The sequence below is a fragment of the Dreissena polymorpha genome, chromosome 8, assembly GCF_020536995.1.
Source record: "Dreissena polymorpha isolate Duluth1 chromosome 8, UMN_Dpol_1.0, whole genome shotgun sequence".
NCBI classification, from domain to species: domain Eukaryota; kingdom Metazoa; phylum Mollusca; class Bivalvia; order Myida; family Dreissenidae; genus Dreissena; species Dreissena polymorpha.
This window is the reverse complement of record NC_068362.1, coordinates 59,005,728-59,024,693: the sequence shown is the minus strand read 5'-3', so window position 1 is coordinate 59,024,693 and position 18,966 is coordinate 59,005,728. Positions and strand designations below refer to the sequence as shown.

The following is an 18,966-nucleotide window of genomic DNA, read 5'->3' as shown; positions in this document are numbered from 1 at the left end:
TGATATTGTCATCAACATGAATCTCAAAATTCAAGCAACATAAAATTGGTCTTTGTCTAGAAACATTTAGACAAACATCATCAGCATTTTCACAATGTGTCACAAAATACAATAATTCAGTTGGTACAAAAACATAGTCAATCAATGAGGAATATCTATCATCATAGGAAACATATGAATTAGATGGACCAATACATGATTCATGAGTATTAACGGCATACAAATTTCAGTCGTAAGCAAATCGACTTAATAACCTGTTTTTTAAAGCTATTTTTAGAAGATATAATGTCTGCATTGAAATCTCCTAGAAATATTGTTTCACCTTGCTCACAATACGTATTATAAAGGTCATAAAGGTTGTTTAAACATTCACACTATATCTGATTAGAATGATTAACACATGATAAATAAACTTGAAATATGTAAATGTATTTCCTCGGAGCAATTTGCATTTGTATTCCTGCAACGTAATCACTTTCAATGGTAAGTGGTGTAATCAAGTTGTTGAACTTGTTTTTCCATATGATAGCCACGCCCCCTTTACCTGTTGCGCGTGAAGACTTCGGTATTACTACAGATAGTGAAATGGTTATAATCTGTTAAAATCGTGTCCATAAAATGAACATTGCACGGCAGTAGCCAGTGTTCTGATATACCGCAAATGTCGATGTTGCCATCACTTAGTACATTTGATAGGTATGCGGCACTCGACATAATCCCAGTTATGTTACAAGTCACTATGTTCAACCCTATAAGAGCCATGATAGAATGATTAATCAATTTCACTAGCAAGTCCTTCATATCAAGTATGGTAGTATAGTTCACGACTTGTCCAGTCGTCGCGTTCTTTATCGGTCTGTTGTTGCATTACTTTCTTGAATCGTGGCGGAACTCTAGTTCGTTGCTGTTGGTTTGGGTATCCAGTTGTCCATGCACCACGCTTTGTTGACCTCTTGTCGTCAGATCGACCAGCCGGTTCCCCTACCCGATCACGGTTGTGCTGTATACGCGACTCACGGTGTTTCCATGGGAAACAAGTGACGTATTCGGGCCTAAATTCATTAGACAGCACGATGCCGGTGTCACCGTTTGCCACTAGAGTCAGTTTCACAAGCACCTGCCTCCAATTTCGTCGTAACGGAAACACACGCACTGATTTCACAGAAGGCCGTGACTTTCCACTTCCTCTCTAAGCAACCTAGTATTTAGTCTCGAACTAAGTCCAAGTAAGCAAAATCGCTCGACACGGCGACTCTGTACTAGATGAAACTCTTCGTTGCACCAAGCGTCACCATCAACCGACTTACACTGTCTCGATGAAATCCGGGTTGGAATATACGATGGGGTCCAGGAGGGAATAGCGGAGAGTGTTCTTCTGACATTGCCGGAATTTGAATTTCAAATGCCTTACTCTGTCCATCCGGACGCCGCTCTACCGGGGGCGCGGCGCTGGTAAGCAGAGGGGGGGGGGGAGCGCCCGTCGATATCCGGTCGCCTCTCCAGCGATGGCGCGGAACGGGTCTGCGGCGGAGCGAAGTGTCCGCGGTTATCCGGGCACCTCTCTTATGGAGGCGAAGTACGTCTCTGTGAAGGGGGAAGATGTCCGTCTGCATCCGCATGCATCTGTAGCGGGGGCTCGACACCGGTTGACAGAGGGGTGGAGCGTCCGTCGACGTCAGGTCGCCTCTCCAGCGGAGTCGCAGCACATGTCTGTAAGGGGGTACCACCACATACACTCGAAGGCGTTAATGAATATGAAGTCATAGCTGCCTTACTATTCATAGTGGGTGACACATCTACATTTGATATCCGTTTTGCCATGTATGGAGCATCATATCTCAGTGGATATGGGCCGCAGTACCCAGGTCTTTGGGGCGTAGTATTAGTCTTGGTCTCAAGACATACTTCAGCAAATCTAATTCTGTCTTCTAATTCTGTGACCCTCGACATGGCTTGGCGTGAGATGTTACCCATACCTTGTACTTCAGATGATGTAACGTTATGTACCGTCCTTGTACATTCCACAATATCACTTTTTATACCTAGATGTGTCGACTTTATCTGATTTATTTGTTGAGTTCTCATCATCTCACTAGCATGAACAGATTGCTTTAGTTACAGTACACTGGCCTGTATAGAAGCGATAGTTTCCTTTAATATTGAAAGTTCCGTCGCACACTGACATTTTTCAGGAGTAACAATATCCTTGACAACGGTTTGTTGCCGTCGCCGTGTTTTCCGGTGCTTAACATTTCCCGTAATAGACTAAAGTCCCCACTCTCTGTTACGGCTATAATATTAAAAATGTCTTTCGCAAGGCGTGTGGCCACCGGCTCTCCCGATCTAGTAAACACACGACGTTTGAGTTCAATGTCATGATCAAAAGGAAAATCGTCATTTACTTGTTTTAAATGTTCGAAATACTCACAGCGCAATTGGTCTAACCTCGTTTCATCCGATGCATATTCTCTTAGAATCATTTTAACACACTTGTCTTTTGGGTGCTCCCGGTATATCTTCACCAATTTCATATACTCGATAACTGACCGGAAGTCTATGTCATCCATCAAACGCTCTTCGCCGTCATTTTGGTCACTGTTTCCGTCACATGACCGGTCACATGACAGGTATTCATCATCATCTCAATCACGTGATGTTTATGTGGGAATATTGACTGCATTTAATTCCGTCACAGGTAGCTGCGCTGGAGTAAGTAGGTCAAGAGACTCCGTGCGAGCCCTGACGTCATCATTATCGTTCACTATTCCAGGTTGGTCATCTGGAATACCATCAGGGGTTGTGGATTTCAGTGTTTCCCCTGATTCCTTTTGTCCAAGCGAGTAAATCCAGTAATTGATCATTGGAATCAACGTTACTATTCAATGTGGACATTACACTTTTCACTGATTGCTAACTGATTGCTAATCCCTTGCACTTTATATATGTAATCCTGAGTCAATATTCACACAAAGAAAAGATACAAAAAAGCATTTCTCTCTCAAAACTCAGTATATTTCCAATTGAGAGTTTCACAATCACATACTCCATATATTCGCACACACAAATGTATATATTATATCACATATTATCCAACATAACTATGATTTTCTTCAAGAAAACTCAGAGCGATAAATTTCTATAACCAGTTACTTGCGCATGCGCTCTTGACTCCTAATGGCAATAAGTAAGTTTTCAATCCTTATAGCCTCTCTGAGTTGTATTAAATACAACGGTAGTGGATCTAGTGTGTCTGGAATGTTATTCAGGTAAATTTTGCATAATTTCGCAACCTGTCAAATTCAGAAATTGTGTTCCTGCATCATGTAATGTCAAGAAAGCATCTTTCGTCATATTCTAAGTTTAAATGCTATTGTTTCTATTCTGTATCAGTTATATCGACTTCATATCACAATATTAATGTAATTATAATTACTCTTCTGAAATTAAATGCATGAAACATTTGTTTCCTCTGCAACAATATTCAAGTTTTGTTTTAAATTAACAAGATATCTATGAAAAGGTAGGCTAGATTGAACTTTACCGGTACGCAGTTGTTGACCACTATCGACAAAGCGGGGGTTTGGGGGCGGTAGCCCCTGATACTCAAGAAATATATAGGATAAAATGGATAATTAGGGATTGCGTTAACTGTTGCGCGCTTAGCAACAATAAAATTATACGCTTTTCCATTCTTTTTTTCGTACCGGTTAAGTTCATTCGTCCCAAAAGGTATTATGGTGTATATAACATGTTCAAAGCATTTTGCAAGGGATATAAACAGGGAAAAAGTTTTATAGAACAGAAATTTTGCTATTTTGCAAAACTTCATACTTAATTCAAAAGCAAAAACCTGTAATTTGAAAGTGAAATTCAAGCTTTTCGTGCTGAATAATATTATAACATTAATGAATAAAATTGTCATTAACTAGTTGAATTCATATTTGTTTTGTTATTGAGCTGGAGACAGTCGTATTGACCTGAGGCCGCAAACCAATATGAATTCATCTAATTAATACCATTATAGTATTGAATACTTGAACGATAAGCGGATGTGTACTTCCCTACATGATTGCTAGTGGACACATACACGTTTCACCATACAAGAAACTGGTTCCATATGATGTTGATGTCGCAAATAAATAAGGTTCGTCCCAGACATACCCACGTTATATTGGATCACAGCTCGTTAGTAATTGCTTGCCGTTGAATACTGCCACATTATTGGATCTCGTTACTTAAGATCGATGAAATACCACTAACTGTTATGACCTTCCGTATCCAAGCATATTGCACACAACCGCTGCATCTAGATTGTCAAACGCATCATCACACACCGTTCCCCAATTCACACCATTATCAAGGGAAAGTTCAATGCGTTTTTCCGACAAGTTGTTGCCGTTGACTAAACGCACTTGTTGATCAACTAAAAGATCACATCGCACATTAGTATATATACACAATAAATTAAATTGCTATGACTAACTTTCCATCAATAAGGAAGTACCTTTGGTGCAACGAACGCCCACGTCCTTCGAATGTGGGCATGATCCAGAATTGTTGCAGTTCAGAACAGATGTTTCCGTTCCATAGCAGTCGAATGATTTGCTTGACATATTTGCCTGTCCTTCGCCAAAGAAGGCATTTGCCCAGTATGTAACATTAAATCTGAAGCACAATAATACGTAGCCATTGAATTCATAAACAATAATAATATTTTAAGTGTGTTACTCATACATCTTGTAAGCAGATATATATTATCTTGTTATGACTTTGGAACTTACGTTGAAAATCCAAGCATTCGACATATTACTTTTGCCTCTGATGAATTGAAATTGTCAGAGCAAACAGTACTCCATGTAACACTATGATCAGTTGAAATTTCAACTCTGCCCTGAACTTCTGTTGAACCTGGTCCCTCAAGACGAATAACAGCACGCGTTGCTTAAATAATCAAAATACTGATTGCGTATATCATGATTACGAGAGAAGCACACTCATATACGTGTATTTTGCTATTAACCTTATGGTGCTTACGTTTTTTTCTTTATTTTAGATTCTAAGAGCCATCAAGACTTTAAGATCCATTTCGGAAGTTTCATTAGCTGCATTCGGATGTTCATTTTTTTTGTCCAAATTTACAAGTTGTGTAATGACCTTGATTAAATCACACTCGACGACTAACCCACGCCTAAGTATAATTAATACGAATGGTAACCAAATAATGTATTGGGCTGTATCATCATTTAACTTTAGCAATAAAAGTCCTGAGCCGGCATTATCCAAGAAAAACATTTTGATACCATATTTCATGAAGTTTCATGACCTTTACCGTCGTTGAGTAGGGTCGCAGAGTGCCAGTAAGGTAAATATAAGGTCGTAGGTTAAAATACAACTCGTTATTTCAAAATAAAACAACACAAATGCCATGAAATATCAGGCGGCATAACACTTGCAAACACCGACACATTTTCGCATGTCCACTTTTACTTTCAATTGTCACGGAACCGAACTTAAGCGAGATTGGTGATACGCTGTATGAGCGACCCGGTTAGCTCACTCGGTAGAGCACTCGCGTTGTTAGCGGAAGATCCGGGGTTCAAGTCCCGGACTAGCTGCATACATTTCACCACCCGGCGACAATGGCGCCCAGCGGGGCCGTGGCGCTTGCAGTTCTCCATGGAAACTGCCCGTGGGTTCGACTTGTTCAGTTGCGCAAATTCTAACTTAGCAGGGGGGAGCGACCCGGTTAGCTCAGTCGGATGAGCATTCGTCAGCATTTAAAATCGCCGATTTCTGATTTTGAATAAAAAAAAATGCGTCAGTCAATATCCGATTTGTGTGTAATACATATTCGCGATCAATCGCAGTTGCGAAAAATCGTGGTACGAATGCGGGAGCACACTTGAGCAGGAGGTGGGGCCTGTTTGTCACATGCCAATTAACTAGTTTTGTTTTCAAGGGACAGTAATGGACCCTCTTAATGTATTTCATTCACACTTTCATTGTTATGATTAGCGGACAAGTGGGATCGAATAACCGTTAACGAGTGTTTGTAACAACGAAGCCAATTGCCAATTAGTCTTATTCTATTATTATAATTGCCATACTGATAACAATCGTACCTTTATCGGCACCAATTAGGGAAGGTGCGAACAATATGGGTTATAACTAGTATTAGGAAATTATTTTGTTACTTTTCAATTAAGTTTCAAGCGTTTTGCATCGTACATTTTTGATAATTTTAAGAACAGTAATTGGTCTCAAATGTCACTGTTTTTTCCCAAATAAAATGCTTTTTTATTCTGATATCAACATTAAAATTATAAACTCTATGTGTGTGTTTGTTCTTAAAAAGTAAACTACCGGTATATAAATCTATAATGTCAATAATTTAAAAATAAATAAATTGATACATATAAAATAGTAATAAGTGTGGTTATGGGCAAACAATCAAACAACAAACAGCAATTAAAATATCCTTTATTAATTTGTGATAAATACGCATGTTGATCACACATCGTCATCTTTTCATTTGGTTTATTGTCTTTCATCGGCATTCGCTGCGTGATGGCTAATATGCAACACCCCTGAAAAACACAATGCATCTAATGGGTAATAAAGCTATAAACAATTAGCGCTAATTCATTACCATTCTACATAAACGAAGTCAACGCATTCGATACAGCTGTACTGCACACGCGTTTTAAAGAAGTGTAACGTGTCAGTTAAGTACCTTGTGTAATCTACATCCCTTTGTGTCAAAACCGGATTAATCTTGATTACGAAACAGCAGTGAATGTGTGCATGGATTATGTTGGAATTTAATGCCTAATGTATACGGTAAAGTTTTAAAATATTGTTCAACGTAGTGTTTGTTTTTGTTCAAACATAGAGCATGATTGTTCGTTAGGATCTTAAATTCGCCGATCGGTCGACTGACGAAATTTATGAAAATTAATGCCTGACGATTAATAATGGTTTCACAGTATTTACATAATTTGCACGCAAAACCTTATCGTGATCAAATGTGCCAATTTAATTCAAAATTTCTACCCACACAAATACACGTGCGAACGCCCAAACAGGAAGAGCGAATAATAAATGTCATACAAATTAAAAAAGGGTTACTTTGCATTTATTCAGCCTAAATATATATATGCTCACAGGATGACGAAAATTTAATGTCAAATACTTTCTCCATTGATAACTTATTATACAATATTTCGGTCACTGCTATTGATTACCTACCTAAGTCAGAATGTATTCAGATCGAAAATTAATTTACTTGAACATATTGACGCAAATAAATTAAAATCTTTTTAAAATAAAGCAACCATTATGTATTTTCTAATGACATATTGACAAAAATAAGCCTGTGTTTCTGGCTTCCGTGTATATCGATTTTTTGTAATAAATATGTTAACTTTCGAAATAGTCACATAAAAATGTCCGCTTTAATTAATACTAGGCTTATTTTAATAACTTACCCAAAGGACCATATAATCTTCATAAGTGTCACATCCGGCAACAACAGGTTTTCAATGAGAATATATCACTCAAAATGTTAACACTGTTAATCGTGTTTAGCATTTTCGGTCTCGGGGTTTAGGTGATGTCATTTAAAGAAAAGTCTGATTACACAATTTAAATCACAAAGACTAAAACAGGATAAACATTAACTAAACAATCAGTCAAACTGATGGATACCGCCCAATAATTTGCTTTGCCAATATATGGGTTAATTCTTAATTAAAAGCATAAGAACAAGTATACGACAATGACTCTAAGGAAGATAAAAAAAGAGAACAGCCTTACAATTTTTGAATTGCATCTTTTTAAGGAAGCTTTTGAATTGTTTGTGATTAAAGTGTGCTACTGAGTTCAAGATATCTTGCATACACATATCAAAATTGTTATGACTTATCAATACCCTCTCCGAAAACTCGAGAGAAAAACGGCTTATATTTGTGCTCAGTTTAACGCGTTAATGATACTGTTTATGAAGTTTCGTGAGATTTTGATCTTAACTTCTATTGATTCCGAGCATAAAAAGTAAAGTTCGTTTAAAATATCATATGTGTTTGTTTGTTTATTAAGATGGCTGTTTTGCCGTTTACAACAGTTATGTCTTGGCGCTGGTTTACTAACTCGCATCTTTCCTAAGTTCGCTAGTCACCGGTTCTAAGTGCACAACTAAATGCAAGTAAATCCGATTTGACGTAAAAGGCGTATTAATTCCTGAAAATATCATTGGAGCGGAACAACATTGCATGCTCACCCGATATGGATATTATATACAGAGTTACTTTAAATTTCGCTATCTCGTGTGAAAACGAATAATTTATAAAATATATAAGTGTTCTTCTGGTCTAGAAACCGGAAGGTCCCTGGTTCAAATCTCGCTCAGACCACGGATTTTTCCAGTGCAAAAAAATCATCCCACGCTTGCTCCTCTCCTGCCAGGGGTGGTATTCCAGTAGCTTCTTAAAAGATGAGGATAAGAAATAATCTTATCTCTTTATTTTTTCTTAACTAAGGATAAAATTGAGAGATTAAGTGGTATTCCGAGGAAAATCTTAAGTTTATCTTTATTAAGATTTGCCTTAATCTATTTTTATCCTTAAGCGGAACGAATGCTAATTTCCATAAATTTTCGGTTTTTACCGTTCTAAATAAAGTAACGGAAGTTTCATATGCGCATGCGGAAACATTTGTTGCCAGACAACAAATATGGCCGACATCGATAAGAAGCGATCGGCAAATTTCAGTGCTAATGACTGCTTGTTGCTGGCTCATATTATGAATGAGCCGGCTTAAGAAGGGTCTATTTTGACTCGCTATGCTTACCTGAAAATCAGATTCAACCCATGTAAGTATTAACAAATGTTATTTATCATTATTCGTTATGGTGTAGCTATCACAGTGTGAAGTATTTGACATATTTGCGCTCTTGTTTTGTACACATATTTTTTCAAGTCGACATAGTTAATAAATTTGACACGATCATGCATTTACACTTACTTTTTATATAAAATATACACATTATAAAAATAGATTTTGAAACTGGTTAACTAAAATCTGTTACAGTAATGTTATTTGACAGATGAAAGTAGTAAATGTTTATGACAGACAAACACAGAACAGTTTTGCTTACAGGCATATTGTGGAATTAAGTTGACAAATGTTAGCAATTTTTTTAGCATTACTAAATTATATTTATTCCTGGTTTTGTTAGTTTAATTTCATATTTTCTAGCCTAGCCTCAAGTTTATTTCTTGTTAGCCAATTTTTTTAAGTGTGTTTGATAATAGATCTCAGAATGCTCTGTATCTGAAAAAAAGAGAAAAACAAACAAGGCGTCAAAATAGGACAGCGTCATTTAAGGGCACTTGACAATAGTCTTATTCATAGGACAAGGTAAGAATTTAGAGTTACTTTTTATATAGGACTACATTCTTTGGCTCTTAATATTGTAAAAAGTTATTTAATATTTGTACAGCTTCAATCTGTTGCACTATATTGTAGCAAACAAAGTCGAAATCGGGACTTACCTGAAATTGTCTCACTAAAGAAATTAAGCATCGGCACAACTGTCATGTTTGATTTTGTTTAAATACATACATATATTTAAAATAAAACTCTATTACAGTTTGATATGCAAATATAATATTTTCAGCAATTACTTCTGCACCAAAGAAGTTGTTGTGGGACGAAATAAGTGCAACGTTTAATCTGAGGGCAGAGTACCCTAGAGAGTGTTTTAATCCTACAAACAAATGGGAAAACCTTATTCAAACGCATAGGTCAAAGTATCAGGACCATCTGTTTGCGCAAAACAAAACAGGTTTGCACTTGTATTATTAATAAATTTAAATGAACTTAAGGAAAGCTTTCATTCCTCAAGGTTTGGTAAATGTAATATACATGAAATTAGTTAAATTCTTTTATTTTTTTCACAGAAAAATGGTTTGGTCCTGATTGTCTACCCAAAATATTTGTCTAATGAGCAATTATTCAATTATTGTTATTATTAAGTATTCATTATATTATTTAACTTTTTTTTCAGTGTAATTGATAAAATATCAAATATTTGTTCAAAAATTTTAAACATATATCAAATATGCCATAAACCCCTCAATTTGTCACCCAATATAAAAAAATGCTATACTGCAGGTGGTGGAGCTGTCACCACTGTGCTAGGGCCAATTACAGAGGCAATTATGGACGTGGTTGGTAGAAGTTCTTCCAACACTGTCGGAATAGTTGAAACAACATTTGACAGCGGGTTTCTACAGCTTGATGCATTTGATGCATTTGGCGATAGGTAATGTATTTCTTTAAAAATTGAGGGGGGGGGGGGGGGTAATAGTTATTCAATTTCATTTTGTCAGACTTTTTTCTACAGTTTCTGCATGTTAGAATATCTAACCCATTCCCATTTTTTTCCAATTTGTTAAAAAAATCCCAATTCTAGAATAATAGCACACAATTCATAAACAACACTATTCTTCAGTCTCCATCATATCCAAAAAGATTAAACAGATACTTTCTGAGATCATATCTATTATTGTGTAATACATAATTATTTTTACTATATAATTACCCTAGTATACAATACAAATTGAATAACATTAACAATCCCTTATGCACCTAGGTTCTTCCCCCCCCCAAAAGAGACAAAAATGCCTGATTGTTTATATGCAGTATGTTGACAAAGCAATTAATTATAATTATTTTTTTCTAAATTGGTCAATCAAAGCCCTGGGGCATCACAAGGACCTCAAACCGCTACTGCAGTCCATCTGCCGACTGCAGCACCAAACAGGTTCAATCGTGCTTTGCCAGTTACTGGTAGTGGACCGGCTGCAATTGCCAATGATGCCACAAGGTACTTATCTTGTACACATTATGGGTATATATTGGTGCACAAAAATTTGTTTAAAAAAATATATAAAATAATGATCAACCAAACAAAATGGATACATGTACTTTAATTAAACAGGATTTAAATTTAACAGGTTTCAATTAAAACACACTCGTGCATTTTGATGACATCAAATAAACAAGATATGTGTTTGTCAGAAACACAATTCCCCCTATTGCGCAGCTTTGAAGCCATATATTTGACCTTTGACCTTGAAGGATGACCTTGTCCTTTCACCACTCAAAATTTGCAGCTCCATGACATGCACATGCATGCCAAATATCAAGTTGCTATGTTCAATATTGAAAAAGTTATGGCCATTAAAATTTTCGGACAGACTGACTGACAGACGGTTCAACTGCTATAAACCACCCTACCAGGAGCGTAAAAATGCAATGATATTTGAACTTTGACCTTAAAGGATGACCTTGACCTTTACTTTTCACCACTCAAAATGTGCAGCTCCATGAGATAGACATGCATGCCAAATATGGAATTGCTATCTTCAATATTGCAAAAGTTATCAAACGTTAACCAAGGTTAAAGTTTTGGGACATAATGACAGACAGGCAGGCAGACAGACATGACAGACAGGACAACAACAATATACCCCCGATCTATCGATCCTGGGGCATAAAAATTCTATAATAAATTCCAGCAAAAATAGCCTTGAATTAGTTTAACATATGTTTTGCATAACCAAACTTTGAAATGTCAAGAGATTAATGAAATAGAGAATACTAGGTCGGTGCCGAATAAAGCAAAGTTTATTTTGCGAGGCTTAGAAAATCTGAACCACGAGCCTTTGCGAGTGGTTCAGATTTTCGTGCCGAGCAAGATAAATTTTGCTTTATTCGGCACCGACCTAGTATTCGATTTATCCCATCAATTTTCTTAGACGTAAATTATTTCTTTAAACATAGAATAGGAAAATCGAACTAGACGGAAAATCCCAAAGATATTTTAAGCAAACATTGTTTCATTATTTTAATCGTGTCGAGCCTAATACATTACAAAAAGATCAGTAACCAACCTGTTTTTCGTTTATCATACCTCTACGTCCCCGATTTTTAAGAAATAATGGAAAAAAAGACACTAAACAACTGCATCTTTAGCGTGAAACAACATGCATTGTGTCGTATGACGTATTAATAATGACGTCACGAGTACGCGCACTTAATATTTGTAAATAATGTTTATTTGCTTTTTGAGTTGCATTATGTGTAAAAACTATATTACATCTTGGTATCAAATTGTTTGTTTTGTTGAATCTGATTCGATTTTACTAAAAATGATTACTTTATAGTTGATTCCGAGTAATATGAACATTCTTCGCCGCGCGTGACAGCTATATTTCAGCACTGCTGAAATAAAGGTAAATTTATTTCACAGTGGTTTATTTCGACAATTCACGTCTGATGATGGGATAAAAGTTATTCTACCAGTGTTCACGAAAATGGTAATCCCTTCAATCATGACTGACAAATTATGTGCATGACTGACAAGCAGAGAGATAATCAGTGTGATTGACAGCGATGTTTTCATATGTTCCTGGATTTGTAACACTTTTTCTGTTTAGTCATCACTGTCCTAGTAACTAGAGATACATGGTCACTGGCGAAATACATTGTTGACAACAATGACGTACATTCGACCATATCTGGCGGTCAAAATAGTGTTAATTATACACAAACTGCTTATATAAACAGCTTATATAAACAGGTTAAATAAGCCTAAATAGTAAGAAATAATTTAACGACCAGAAAGTGATGGACATTTTTATAACCCGTTTATAGTTATATTTTTTATGGTTATAAGTTTATGTCAAAGTGATGGATAAGGCTGTTTACTCCTTAAAACTAGTGGGTCGACGCCAAGGTTACCATTTTTGTATAAAACGGACCGTGTTAGAACCTCGAGCCGAGCCACTGTCGATAGAGAATCGCACAATATACTTCCCAATTTCTGGCTTCACTGGAAAGTGCTTGAGACGGACATTTGTTTTTCTGGACGGATTATATTTGTGTTGGAGTATCTCGTTTATTTCTATTCTTTATTCTTGTTGCAATTTCTTAATAAGAATTATATACAATTACAATACAACTAGGAATAATATACCTTTACAATACAATATATATACGAACATTTAATCAAGAATAAAAGTTGGCGTATTTTAGAAAAAGACTTGTTGCCTTATTTTGCAAACTGATGAGTAGTTTACAAACCTGGGACATTTAAGTCAAAACAAAAAATTACACAACGCGACTAAAAACGAAATTTGAGAACCAATAGATAACAATAGGACAGAAGTGCCACAGATTGACTGAAAGCTAATATGATGCCAATATATCAGTTGTTGTATTAATGTTAATGTGCATAAACAAAACATAATTCACTATATAAAGTAAAATGAACAATACAATACATCTTTATAGATTCTCAATATTATAGTGTTTGACTTTTCTTTCTTTTTGCTTAGTCAGTCTGACAAAGATGTGTTTGGAATGACAAGTTCTATAAGTCTGTCACACCTATAAATTGCTAGTAATAATGCTTTTAAAACTAGTTTTAACAATCATTATGCTTAACAAACTATTCCAAAACATTAATCAAGCTCTAAGACACAATAACTTTACCATAGATATTTTAATTTTGTCCCCTATATTCGAAAACAACAAAACATTGTGAAATTGTTCTCCTGGTTAAAATTTAATGAAATCCCTCAGGCACTTGTTCTGATTTTTATTACAGTAATGCAACAATAGAAACTGTCTGCTGCAATTGCGGTTGCCATACTAGAGTTCAAAAACTCAAAGAAGAAAAGCTAACACTCCAAATAAAACTTCTAAAGAGGCAGTTAAATTATGAGGAATGAAGTTGAATTTATTAAAGGGGCCGTCCAACAGATTGTTAAATTGACAAAATTTAAAAAGTTGTTTCAGATTCGCAAATTTTCGTTTTTGTTATAATATTTTTGAGGAAATAGTAATACTAACCATTTACCATGCCCTTAAATATCCATTATATGCATCTTTTGACTATTTGAAAACCTGAAAATCATAAAGCGTCGTGCGACGCGAAACGATTGAATAATTTGGAAAGTTTTGTGGTTGTTGTTATATTTTGGGTAATTACGAGGATTGCTTATAATATAGGTAAAAACTACATGCGCTCTAAGCATGAGCGTGGATGGTGGAGTAGTCTGGGCGGGAGACTTTTTACTCCAGGACTACAGGGGTCAGTGGTCCGAGCCCTGTTGAGGGTTACTTTTTTTCCTTTTTTTAAATTGTATTCTTGTGTTTTTTTACTGTAGATTTTTAGGTCAAATGTTTAAATTTATCAATATAAAGCATTTAATTACGTGCTTCAATACATGCCAAAATCTGTTGGACGGCCCCTTTAACTGTGTTATGAACTTTTTGATATTTAAAGGGGCATATCAATGGCCAGAACAGTGTTTCATTTTCTGAAATAAATTGATACATAACAAAAAACCTATTTCTTACAACATTGAGCCTGCAGTAACAAATATTCTTTATGTATTTTAATAATTATAAACAGTTTTCCGCAGGACACTTTTTAAAATTGCTGGAAAATTGTTGTAGTTTAATATTTATGATAAAATCATGTACATAAGTATTATGAAATGTGCATGCTCAATTACAATAAAAGACATTTAACAGTACGTCAGAGTAGAAAAAACTCATCCAAGCTTGTGAGTTCTAAGTTTCTTTAGCTATATTTTTTCTTAACAATTTCACCAAGCAAGTATTTTCCTCACGATTTATAATCATAAAAAATGGAACTAAAAAAACTTAGCTATAAAGAAAATACTGAAGATATGCCCCTTTAATAGAGCATCAAAAAATAACCTGTTGAAGATGTTACCGTTATGTTATTATTTGCTGCGTATATTTGTTACCAAGAACCTGTAATATTTATATTTAATACTGGCCAAGGCTTGTGTGTCTAGTTTTCTAAGCCTCACATGAAATTTCAAATAATATCTGAAAGTATGTATTAGCAATTTGATCCCGGTAACGCAGTCCATTTTGTGCAACTCCTGCATTCATATTGTTGTTTTCATCGTTCTGATCATCTTCCTGTATTACTGGATAATTATCAGGTATCGGAATGTTCAGGTATTTGCAGATGTTATGCAACACTGTACAGGAGATGATACTCCTTAAATTAATTTAAAAACAACAACTGATTATTTGCCACGTTGCAATAGTTTACAGTAAGCACAGTGTGTGCATTACAAACTTGTTGGCTGTGTATACAAAAGATGTTTAACTGATATATTTATTTTTCCCTTGCATTTTTACACGTGAACAGTGTTGTTGTCACATATCCAGCACTAAGTATATTATGTATTAGCAGTATTTACTTAAGTTACAAAACTTATTTTGAATGTTCTCCTCTAGCTTTTGGCTATGCAATATTTATTTTAGTTCATTTTACAGCTTCTTACCTGCAGACTCTTTCTGATTACATTCTTACTTCACCATGTAACACACCCCACCTTCTTTTCAGTTGTCCGATTCCTCTTTCTACTTTTGCCCGTGTAATCTTCAATGATCTGTTTCAACATAATATTGAAAATAAAAGAGCTTTAATTACTTTAGTCATGTATGTCTAGAAAGTAATATAAATTAATCTGTATGTACACATGTAAAGAAGCAAGTTACTATAAATCTGATTTACTGGGTTATAAAACTTATTAAATGCAAGAAAATGTTTTTTTAAACAGAACAAAATACATATGTAAAAAAAATTAATTAAACTCCATTATTGGTAGGTACTGGTTTTTTCTTCATCAAGATACTTTACCATAACAACCTATTGATATGATTTAATATTTACACATTGAAACACTTATTCATTGAAAATTTCAATCTTCACATTCCTAAGAAAATTCATCTGCTTTTTATTGCGCTATATAAAATTATTCACGCAGATGTGTTAGAAATAACTGTTTTGTCAATAAATTGTATGCACACTTAAATAAATTATATTGTTATAATGTGTTCGTCATTCATGCTATAAACTGTATATATAAGTTAAATTTTTAGACAAACATTTTTTTTTATAAATGGATACCTGTTGTAGACACTCTTGACTACCTGGCTGTGGATTCAGATATGGTGTAAGCAGCCATTCTGAACATGCATATCCACTGTCGCCCAGAATGTGATACTAGTATCTGCCTCTAAAGGGAATATGCTCGTCTGCAAAAATCTGGCGTAGACCACTGTTATTAAGAATTCTACTGCCATGCACACCTCCAGGCCAACGTGCAACACTATTTGTTATTTTATCAAAAGCATCAATGACAATTCGAACATTTATACTGTGAAAACCTTTTCGGTTCCAATACACTGCTTCATCTTCTGATGGCGCCTTTATTCGCACACGAGTTCCATCAATTAATCCTACCACTCTTGGAAATCGGGCAATTCCATGAAAATTTTCTACCTGAACATTTAGCTCTTGAATGGTGGTTAGAAATTTAATAAATCTGTTTACAGACCGTTGAGATGAAAGTTGTTGTGTTACCTCGTTAATTACTTTAGAAACGGTGGACTGTGAAGCATTGTGTATGTCGGCAGGGTTATAAAAACATTATTATTCGTCCGATATTAATTATAATGGTGTCGTTGTAAAGAAGATCCTCCACAGTTTCTAACCATATATAAAATATTTTATGGGAGGGTCAGAGTCGGCCTGTAAATTGCGGACAAAGTCGGCCTGTTTTAACGGGTTTTTTACACACGCAAATGCCGTAAAGAAAACCCTGAAAAGGAAAAAGGGGTTATAAAAACATTATTATTCGTCCGTTATTAATTATAATGGTACCGTTGCAAAGAAGAACCTCCACCGTTTCTAACCATGTTAAAATATTTTATGGCAGGGTCAGTGCCAACCTGTAAATCGCGGTCAAAGTTGACCGAAAAATACCGTTTTGTTTTTGTACACAAAACAATGTCTTGAGGAAAACACGGTAAAGCTAAAAGGGGCTATAAAAGCATCCTTTTTCTAACCGACCATACAATTTTGGTTACGTTGTTATGGTTTTCTTCCACTGTTTCTAAATATGTAAAAAATATTGTGAGAAAGCATAATATGAAATAAGGCGATGCATCAAAGCGAGCTCAATTAATCTGTAATAGAAGAAACCACGGACTCTAGATGACAATATACAATATACGCTCCGTGAAGAAACTAACACACAACTTATATACAGATAATATTTGAATTAAATCATTAAAGGCACTTCCTAGCAGAAGAACCTGGAGTTCGTAAAGACTGTTATAAAAATAAGGAAATGAACTTTTAATTATTATTTTAATCAGCAATTTAACAACAAACGGGCCATATTAAAGGGTGTCATGTGACCTTATGAACTGAACTGTTAGCCCAAAACCCCGCCCAAAACAGATTGTCATATGATCCGTTGCCAGCCTTGCAACCACAATTGAACTACGAAGGTCAGATCGGGATTCGAACCCGAAACCAACCCATTAGCCATCTAAATAAGATATGATTCCGGCCGGGTTGCTCTACCAATTAAGCTATTCTGTCCTTTTGAAAAATATATAGGTAAACTGCACTTCTGTTGAATAGCATGATTAACTTGCTTAGAAAAACTTTTACAAAGAATTACATGTACATTTCATTGAAATTGTTTTATGATAGCTTCCGTTTGTAAAATGGTGTAGCAGATAAGAGCAACAGAACAGTCCTTGTAACTTAATAACTTCTTCTTTTTTTTAAAGCCCACAAAAGCTGCTGTTTGTAAAATAGATAAAATCACCTTATTTCGGCACGCATCTGAAGTATATATCGTTCGAATACCAACTGCGGATAAGAGCAACTAAACAGTCCGAGGCAATTGCACTTTACCGGTACGCACTATAACCCAAGCCCTTATAATTAGTGTTAAGTTGCGCAAATTTCGGAATCCATGATGGCAGCGTACCGGTAAAGTGCAATTTAGCCAACATAAAATAGGAGTTAATGCGGGACTGCACGATTTGTGTCAAATATGTTAATCAGCAATTAAAGAACAAACATGCCATATTAAACGGTTTCATGTGACCTGACAAACTGATGAACTGAATGGTTTGCCCAAAACCCCGCCCAAAACAAATTGTCAAACTATCATTTGCCAGCCTTGCAACCACAAGTTTACCTACGACGGTCAGATCGGGATTCGAACCCGAACCCACCCATTAGCCATCTAATGATACCGGCCTGGGTTGCTCTACCAATTAAGCTATTCTGACCTTTTGAAAAATATATAGGTAAATTGCAATGCTGTATAATAGCATGATTAACTTGCTTAGCAAAATTTCAAAAAGAATTACATTTAATTAAAGTTTCATTATGATATAGAACGGTATACAGGGGGGCACGCGTATACGGGAGTTTACCGCGTTTAAGTGAGATATTAATTTGCAAAACTTTAAAGATGGCGTCGTTTGTTGGTTTTTCTCGAAGAAAGTGAGGATATTTTCACCCGGTAAGCCCCTTTGTATTTATAATTATTTTAAATGAATACGCCGTTTCGGCTCTCCGGTGTTTGTGCTTCCCTCAGTTTTTTTTTCAAGATCGTAGACGTCGGGATAAAAAAGTTATTGAAAGAAAACCGTCCACAAATCTGTTGTCTCTTTACGTGACGTTCGAGAAATGGGACGTACAAATATCATTTCTCTTATAATACACAGTATTGACGCACTTGTACGGTAAAATATAACTAAAACCATGATTATTTCATTTTCCCGACGCCGTTTTATCTCTTATAACTAATTTATTGCCAAAAACTATTGGTTTAACCCCTCTTTTTGGAACTGACTTCCTTTTAAGCACATTTTGGGACATGACTTCCAAACGACCAACACAGCTTATACCCATGTAAGAAGGTAATACACGAAGTTTCTGTCGTGAAATAATTTACGATTGATATGCATGTTTTAAAGAACGTTTCCACAGCTTAAATGTATACCTCATTCATACTTTTCTCAAGCTACATTACAAAA

General features: G+C 35.5%; 1 long non-coding RNA gene across 2 annotated transcripts; it reads left to right on the top strand.

Moving 5' to 3' along the window:
• Positions 1–8,735: 8,735 nt before the first annotated feature.
• Positions 8,736–10,322, top strand: LOC127840930 (uncharacterized). Of its 2 annotated transcripts, none has more exons than XR_008030639.1 (3): positions 8,736–8,869; positions 9,677–9,844; positions 10,174–10,322. It is a non-coding gene; the product is annotated as an uncharacterized LOC127840930 (long non-coding RNA). The 2 variants fall into 2 exon arrangements; XR_008030638.1 differs by lacking the exon at positions 8,736–8,869 and adding an exon at positions 9,328–9,417.
• The last annotated feature ends 8,644 nt before the right edge of the window (positions 10,323–18,966 follow it).